The sequence below is a fragment of the Propithecus coquereli genome, unplaced genomic scaffold (assembly GCF_000956105.1).
Source record: "Propithecus coquereli isolate 6110/MARCELLA unplaced genomic scaffold, Pcoq_1.0 Scaffold639, whole genome shotgun sequence".
Taxonomy (NCBI): Eukaryota; Metazoa; Chordata; class Mammalia; order Primates; family Indriidae; genus Propithecus; species Propithecus coquereli.
This window is the reverse complement of record NW_012152385.1, coordinates 1-9,414: the sequence shown is the minus strand read 5'-3', so window position 1 is coordinate 9,414 and position 9,414 is coordinate 1.

The window sequence follows — 9,414 nt, the reverse complement described above, 5'->3', positions numbered from 1 at the left end:
TTGGCTCACTCACCTGCCTGCCGCTCACATCCTGCTGTGTAGGCCCAGTTCCTAACAGGCCACGAACTGGTACCAGTCCACAGCCTGGGAGTTAGGGACCACAGGTGTATGGCATTCCTTGCTGGGGTCTGCTCCCCCAATGGGGTCTGAGTGTCATTTTTCAGCCGGCTTGTTCTGTCCCCACGGCAAACCTTGGGAGACCCACCTCCCACGTTCAATCAGTGTTGATGCAAAGTTTCCAAGGCTGCCGGAGAGGCCAGCCTCCCATGCTGAGCCACAGTGACCAGACTTCTGTGGTAACCAACCGCTGAGTAATGGTTCAAATGGTAACCAGCATTAGCAAATAGTTCCTGTGATAATTGCAGCCTAATTTGTGTGTGTGCACATGAATTAGCATGCATCTGTATGCCATTAGCACTCTGAATTATCTCCCGAGCTGCAGCGCAAGCCTCAGGCCCTGTGGACAAAGCCAACAGTGAGACATATCTAGAGCTCAATTTCTTCTACAAATGAAGGACAGAAAACCAGGTTTTAAGGAAGGGAAAGAGTTTGTGTCCAACCTATTCTGTGGACTTGCTCCATAAGCTAAACATCTGGCCATCCTACACATGGAGACAGAGAAAGCTGGGAAAATCCAGACATCATCGCTGTTAGTCATTGGCCCAGATGATGTCCTCGGCTGGGACATCTGGAGAAGAAATAAAGGCAATTTGGGAGCCCCTCACTCAGCATAGAGTGAGCTTGTTCTTGGCCCATCGAGAGAAATGTGTTCCATTTTAAATGCGTCCAGGAAGTTATTCGAAGAACTCCTTATATAAAGTAGATGATCATCTCTTGACCTGATATCACATCATATCACAGACTTCCTGAGAGCAGAAAGATCACGCCCTTGTGTTCAGACATGGCAAGCCCTGTGCGGTGTGATCTTTAGGAAACTTCCTGAAGAAGTGTCAGTGATATCAGGTGGATTCCTTGTACTCTATTCCTCTTGGCCAGAACCATCCATCCATTCAGAATTTGAACAGCTAGGTTTATTTAAGAAGTGCCTGGGAATTACCATTCAATCTTCCTTTTGGTTTTCTGAAAAGTCTTTCAGTGGGACAAGCCACAAATCATGCCATTCAAATGCTGTCGTCCAGGGACATATGTATTTAGAAGATTGTATCCCCACAAAAAACACTAAGTTGGTGTGGTGTTAGGGACTAAATGTATCAAAGATGACCTGGATTGATTAGGATGTGCCAGCTATGACCCAAGGACATCCTTGAGCAAGTGCCAAGAGCCCTAGAAGCTCCCGGGGGTACAAGCACAGCCCATCCAAGACAAAGGCTAACAAGGCAGAGCTGCTGAGTGTAGTCATGCATCTTTCCAGGCTCCAAGGCCAAAGTTGCATAGCCTTCAGGCACAGAGCAGGGCTCACATGTGACACAAACTCCTGTCCAGTCCTCATTCCTCCCGCTGCCAGGACATCGTGTCCATGAATTCTGAAGACAACTATGGATATGGAAACATGAGGTCTCCATGCTAAGGAAAGTGAGTAAACTGAAGGCCATAAGATCTCACTGAGATACAAATGAAGAGAATCCAGGTGCCTGATGGAAAGTTCAAGAGCTCTAAGTGAAACAGATGGGAGAGCTAGTTACATAGACTGTTAGCTCTGGGAGGGAAAAGACCCAGAGCTTCTTGGTTTAAGAGAGGAAACTGAGTCTAGGCATGGAGCCAGCATCATTGGGGACACACTGGGACCAGAGAGAATGATGTGGAGCCCAAACTCAAAATCTGTAAGTGCAAGAAGACACTTCTAAACTCCGTGGTATAGTCACACATCCCTGAAAATTCTCCACAAGGCAGACAGTCCAGGCACCGGAGGTAGAATCAGAAAGTGTCCCAGGACTCTGTCAACCGTGATGAACCCCAAAAGCAATGTCAGACTTGACAATAGCAGTGGGTTCTCCCATCAACAGGAGCCCTACAAGAAATGAAGGTTCCGCAAGCAGAGCCAAGCTCTGCAGTTAGCAAGAAGCTTTGTGGATACTGATGAGCTCAGCCTACAAAGCCAGCATCTGTTGAAGACAATAGATTCTACAAACAGTAACTGGTTTTAAAACCAGTAAAGAACTCCCCAAGCAAGGAGTGACTCTGCAAACAACAGGCTCCACAAACTGCTATGGGTTCTGCAAACCTTAATGAGCTTCGTAAGCAACAGCAGGCTCTGCAAACCCCAAGAAACTTTACAGGCAGCAGCAAGCTTCACAGATAGTTACGAGCTCAGCATGTGATGCCCGGTTCTGCAAACAACGGACTCTACAAACAGCACAGGCTCTAAAGCCAGTGATGAGCCCTTCAAGAAACAGCTGGCTCTGCAAACAGCAATAAGCTCTACAAATGTCACCCGACAGGGATGAGCTCTGCGAATCATAACGGAGGTATTGCAAACTGCAAAAAGGTCTGCTGCAACAAGGTCTTGGTCCCCAAAAATAGCAGGTTGAAGAACCTCTGTCCATGCCAGGAGGTGAAATACCTAACCATGCAACACTCCTTGCACATCGGCCCATGGTAATAATGGAGTCCTCTCTTCGGCATCGTTTGAATGGGAAGGCCAGGCTCTCTGTGAAGTCTCCACTCATGGTGCATCCTGGTTAGGGCAAAAACCTCCCAGAGATGGGAGTTCCAGTGTGTACTTGGAAAACTCAGAGGTAGTGCCAGGCATGGATATGGAGGGGACCAAAGCAGATTCTCAGACATTCACATCCATGCAGAAGAAGATGGGCCCTAATGGGAAAAAGAGCTGCCTAGAGACAGGGCGGCCTCAGCCACCCCCACTCCATGACTTTGACCATCCCTGGGAAGGGCTTCTTGCCCGAATTATCCTGCTGTCTGCCTGTCTTTGATGCCTGAAGTCCCACCATTAGAACTTACACCATTAGAGTTCACACATGACCCTTGTTGAAATGAAATCACCACCCACCCACCCATTCTGCCAACACCCTCGGCCTGACACCTCGGTGTGAATGAGCTCGTCACTCCCTCTCTCTGGTGACAGACATCCAAGAGCAGCGTTTGAAGGTGTGTGGGAGCCAGATCGCGCCTGGATCCTTGGAGTGTCGAATGTTACGCCAGAGAGGGCTGGAGGAGGAGTGGGCAGGGATGGGGACAAGAAGTCAAAGTGTGGGGTCAGGCTTCAAAGCAGAAGGGTCACAGTTCACAATCGTGCCGGGCCAAGCCTCCTGGGAAAGCTCAGGGGTGGAACAGGCCAGTGGACACCACTAAGCAGGAGGGAGGAAGGGAGGAGGAGCTGGAGGGGTCTCTGGGCTGAGGGATGTGAGGTCTGCTCCCAAGCCGAGCTCCCAGACCTTGTCAATAGCAGGAAGCCTTGCTCAGTTAATTAATGAGGTATTCGGGCTGACCCTTGATCTCTGGAGCAAATCAAGGGCTTTGTGTGGCTCCTGTTAATTCCCTGGATTTGTTCAGCAGCTGCCTGGGAAGTGGGTTGGTAGAAGACTCCTTCCCCTCCTCTCTCCAGCCCTGGGCCTCAGGATGTAAAGGTCCCAGAGAGACCTGACTCTGTGTCCAGAGGGGGCTTTCAAGAGGGATGGGATATCTTCAGGGAGGCCACTCAGGAGGAGCAATGCCTGCCACATTCAGCCATGGCCCAGGATGCATTTAGGGGCCACCATAGGCTGTCTCCTGGAGGCAGCTCCAGGCAGGCTCTGGAGGTGACAAAGGCCACATGGAGCCAGCTCCTCATTTCAAAAGGAGAGCCAGAGACACTCAGAGGCCCTGTGTCCTCCAGGGGACAGCCCGGCTCCCGCAAGCACCCAGCGTTAGAACCAGCCCCTCCCCCTCACACTGCACCTTCAAGATGGGGGCAGGTCTCAGAAGCTTCCAGGGAGTGACACTGCCCAGGGAGGGATGCTTCCAAGAGGGCCAATGACAGAAGGTCCAGGAGAGGAGGGCCTGTGGGCCAGGCTCATACTGCAAGCCTCTGAGGACGGGACACTGTCATGTCTTAATACGAGGAAAGGAGCAGAGAGGTGGAATGAAGGCCAATCCCAAACGTGCAGCCCTGGGGCTGGACAAGGCTCCCTCGGTGTGATCTCAGGCCATGCCTCTAACCTGGCGAAGACGATCCCTAGACTGGCAGCCCAGAGAATGACGTGGGTCTCTGCCTCTCACCTGGGCGTGGCTGAGATTCATCAGCAACAAGCCCCAGAGTGAGCATCCCCAGGAGGGTGCTGTCCTGGCTCTGCTCTTTGTGGCTGTGCATTACCTGATCACCTGGGCCTCAGTTTCCCTGGATGTAAATGGGGGCTAAGAAGACCCACACAGCCTTTGGCCCAGGAGAATCCAATCAGAGGATGGCAGCAGAAGCCCTTCGGGCAAGATGCAGCCCTGTAGCTGAGGGAGTCACAGCCACCATGGAGCTGGGTGGCCTGAGCCCTTCCAGAGGGCTCCCTTAGGGACCACTTGCTGCCAGCAGGGCAGGGCTGGATGGGACAGGGCCTGCACATGGAGAGGCGAAGCCTGCCCACCTCCTTGGCCCATCCAGCAGGGGAGGGCGGACCCTGGGCCGGCAGAAGCAGGCCTGTCTGCGGGCTCAACAATCCAGCACTACAAGTCCACCCCGCCTTCCTGAGTCCTTACCCAGCACCATGATAGAGGGAGGTTTCAGGGTACAGAAATGGAGACAAGTCCTTGGAGAGGGGAAAGACTGGGGTGTCTGCCCTGGAGCAGAAGGAGAGGCCCAGGGACGACTTGAAGGGGAGAAGCCGGGAGCAGCCACGCAGCCAAAGAGGAAGATGCTGGCACAAAAGCAGGACCGAGGTTCTAGGGTCCCCTCTGCCACAGGTGACCAACAGTGGTTACAACACTCCAGGGGCCTCAGGAGGAGAACAAAAGCCACAGGGCCCAGATTCAGCAACAAGAAGTCACTCATCACAGTTCCTGGTGCTGGAGACACAAGAGTGAACGAAAAGAGTGAGCCCAGTCCTCAGGGAGCATCCAGTCAGGGCAGGAGACAGATCCAAAAGCAAGGAGACCACAAAGCTGAGGTGGAGACTCCTCTGACCATCACGGGGGGCGGGAGCCTCTGCAGAGCCCAAGCCTCAGCCTAGCCCAGCTCCGGGTCTGTGATCACTCTCTGAGGCAAGACTCCCTGCAGGGACCCAGCCTGTAGACCCCGTCTGTGACCTGGAACTGAGCATCCCATGAATCTGGTTCTGCTGCAGGGATCCACCATCCACCCTCCATCACCTTCCCCTGACCCCTGACGCTCAGATCCTGTGTCCACGGCCCTGATTCCACAGGCCCGGGACAGAGGTGCTCTGGCCTCAGACCTCTCAGTTCTGGTTCCTCAATTATGTACCCAGACAGGGAAGGGCTTCTCACTGGGGTGTCCTCAGGCACATTCCTCCCTGCCCCCTACAGCCCAGGCCTTGGGGCCACCTCCCCTCTGCTCCTGGCTGTGCTTTCCCAGGAGGGTAAGGTGACATCAAGGATGCAGGGCAAGTGGACATTTATGGGATGAGGAGGAGGGAGGGAGAAGAAGTAAGAGCTCCCTCACAGGCACTCCCTAAGCAAATTAAATTTTAAGCCTTGGGAAGGGAGAATTAACATTTCCCGGATACGGGGTGCTCCGCACCAGGTCCCTCATCCTTTGGAAGGTGTAAGCAGGTAGACCTGAGAAATTCACCACTTCCTATCCGCTCCTCCCACCTCTCGATGTGTTAAATCCATAAAACTAAATGAAAGCAGCTGCTGTTTTAAGGAAATAAAAGGCTCTTATATTCAAAAGCCCAGAGATTTTGAGTGGAGAGGGAGAGAAATATATATGAATGTGGATTTTTTTTTTCTCCCAAGTACCACTTAGCAATGCAAACCCTGGGCAGCCCTGCGGGAGAACGCTCTTACCAGGGGGGTGGGATGGGACATCAGCCATGCCAGAGCTGACTCTAGGGAGGGGGACCCGTGTCCTCACAGTGCAGCCACGGGTCACAGTGAACAAGGGGCTGTTGGTTCACTGATGGCCACTGTCCTTACTAGGGGCCTTAGCACATCAAGAGGCTTGGTTGACTCTTTAATTCCCAAGGTTAATCATGTGATTTTGAAAAATATGTTTTAGTATGTTAACAGCCCCTAGTGGAGACAGTTAATTAAACAAAGCATGATATTGAGAGTAAAGTATCCTTTGCAGGCAGACTTTACTTCTTTGTCCTGGTGCCTGACGGACATTTCCATACTGATGGATGTCCACGAGACAGCCGTCACTCACATCAATGCGGTTATAGCTGATGCCTTGCTTACTGCTGGCGCCTGAACAAAGCTGTGGGTGAATACAGGGGAAACTTAGCCACATTCTTGCCTTCAAGGAGCTTACCGCAGATGAGGTCAGAGGATGCACGAATGAGAGTCAGGGACACCACATGGGGGACTAACTGTGCTGGAGCAGGTGCTGAGGGTCAGGAAGGAGGTCGGCAGAGGGTTGGCCGTTCCCCATCCAACCAAGACCAGGTCAGCAGAAGAGCCTGGTGGTGGATCATTTGAATGGGGTGAGCTTCACTGGGCTCCCAGGCAGCACAGAGCCCGCCTGCCTCTTGGCATGGAACCCCGCAGAAGCTCAGAGTCGAGTTGCCTCCTATGGTACCTCCCTGTGCCTTTCAGGGCAACAGAGAAGCTACGGCTCACCTGTTGGGATGGAAAGGAGCATGATTTGCTTTTCTGCTTCCCAGTGGGCAAAGCTTTGCAAAGCCGTTTACAGTTATTTTTTGCCTGAATTTATAATGCAACTTCCCCTATCGGAATGTGATGGGTCTGTCTGGAGGAAAGACAGGTGAGTGGAGGGGAGTGCAGGCTCACTGGAGAAGGCAGCCCCGTCCAACTGCAGACAAGGCCCAAGCTCAGGTCGTCCTGAGGGACAGGACATGGGTTAGATCAGATGGGGGTGGAAGGAGGAAAGGGGAGAAACCAGCTCCTGCCTGTGGGGAGCTCATGAGTCCTGCTGGGAAAATAAGCTTTTTTATTTTACTTTATGTGTTATTTAGGAGCAAAGGGGGGCAGAGGCTCCTATCAGCATTTTCTTTTAATAACCACCCCTGTTCCCAGGCACAGTCCACCTAGTGGCTGCAGTCTGCGTTAGAGGTGCTCTCTGGGCATCTACATCCTGCCTGCAGCCGATCTACACCCCAGGCAGGGCAGCCTCCTTGCTGCCCCTGACACTGTGCTGGGTCCCACCTCCATGTCATTGCCCCTGAGGTCCCCTCCACCTGAAATGACCTCTCTACATCCAAATCCTTCCCAGTTCAGGTGTCGGCCCCTTCTCTAACCCCCTTCTCTGAAATGCCATAACTCTTAAAGTCAGATGGCACACCTCCAACTGAGTGAAGGTTTGTGACAGGGACCGGTTCTCCCAAGAGTGGCACACGGTCGGTTCTCAGTGGAGACACTGTCTCCACCTGGAAATGCCCCGCTTGGGAGCTTTGCAGGAACGTGACCCCGAGGGCTTCTGGGTTTGGTTAGAGGATGTTTGTCAGTTTCAGTGCAGAGCTAAAGGCTGGGGAGTACCCAGACGTACAGCCGATGTTCCCAGATTGCCTTATAGTGTTTGTTCTTCCACTCCGCAAAGGCAAGGCCACGGCATAATGTGGTCAGTTTTGTATAAAGAGGGCTGTGCCTTTGTAGCCCGGGGAGGGGTTTCCTAGAGGCAGTGACAGATATGTTGGCCCATAAAAGGAATATTATTTCTATAGGCACAGAAAAGGAGGGAGGGCATTCCAGGTAGAGGAGACCTGGAAACAAGGCAAAGGCCAGGTGTACAGGCGTGTTCAGGAGGGGACAGTGGTGGGGGCACGTCCTAGGGAGGGCCTGCAGTGGCCCGAAAGCCTGGGCACCCTTATTCTGTGGCCTGGAGGAGACGGGCACGGATCAGTGACGTAGCAGCCCTGCCTCGCAGACTCTCTCGGGGCGTGCGGACGCGTTTGGGTGGCAGGGTCCTGGCTCCGGCTGTGCTGGGGCCTCAGCCTGAGACATGGCTGCGCAGAGGTGAAGGAGGTGAATTCTGGAACCGCTTTGGGGTTGAGAAAAGGGAGAATTCAGAGTGATGACTTAAGATAAGCATTTGCCCTTTCACACATTTGCTTATTCGGCAAATATTTATAGAAAGCCTGCTAAGTGTGGGGTCGGTAAGAGCGAGAGGCTGGTGCCTTGAGCAATATCCGGTGGACTCAGGGTAAACAGTGGGGTGGGTGCTTCGACAGCGTGGGCTCCACTGACACAGACTGTCAGGCAGAAATCCTGCCCTGGAAAGCTCCGCTTCGAACACCGTGCCTGAGGTGACATTTTAGCCCCTCAGACCTGTGACCCAGGCGGGAGGTGCTGGCATCTCACAGCCCAGGGAGAGAGAAATTGCTCCCCAGGACCCAAGTTGGGGCAGCCACAGGCCTGTGGGTCCACCACAGGGGCCCACGAGCTTCCCCATCTGTGCAGAGATGACAGTCCCGGCTGCAAGGTTGTGAGAGAAGACGCCACGGTGTGTTAGAGTTCTACCCACAGCACCTGGCACATGGTGGTCACTTAATAAGCAGTAGCTGTTGTCACTCCTGCTGCTGTTATTACCTTGATTATATTACCAAGCGTGGCTCGGGGTGCCGTGGGTTCAGCTGCCACCATCTCTGGCAGAGAACAGGGCATCCGTTCTGGGATATCTTGCCCCACACCCCACAGTTCCTGCCTCCTGGCCAGCAGGCACATGCCAGCCAGAGAAGGGGCCTACGAGGCAGGGAAGAGCCTTGCCCTGGTGCCTGGCAAGAGAGGGCTCGGATGCAGGGAAAGGCGGGGTAGACAGAAAGTGCTGGGACCCCTGCCCCAGGCTCACCCCTGGGTTTGCTGAGTGGAGAAGGGGTCCGGGTGGGCCCATCAGGTCCAGGACTGGAGAAGACCACTCCGTTCCAGACCCCACTGGATCCAGGGCTCGGGGTCGAGCTGGCCAGAGTAAGGAGTGGGTGACTCAAGTGAGCAGAGCCAGCAGCAGAGGCTGCTTAGGGCTGTCCCACTTCACATCTGATGGCCCCTCGGGGTGTGCTGACTGGGCGCTAAGTATGACTGCCCTCCTCGAGACCCCTGTCGGGAGCCACTGAGCTGTGAACACACAATCTATGTGGCCCAGCTTGGATTCCAGTGGAGGGCCCTGTGGGAGGGGAGTGCAAAGCAGGGATGTGAGCCAGCCATGAGTGCGCACGCATGCACACGTGCACACAAACACACTCACACAGACACATACACCACACACATGCACACCCACACACAGATACAGGCATATGCACAAACATGTACACACACACAGACGTATCCGCACACAGATATTCACACACAGGCACCCGCCACGCACACCATGCACACACACACACACACACACACACA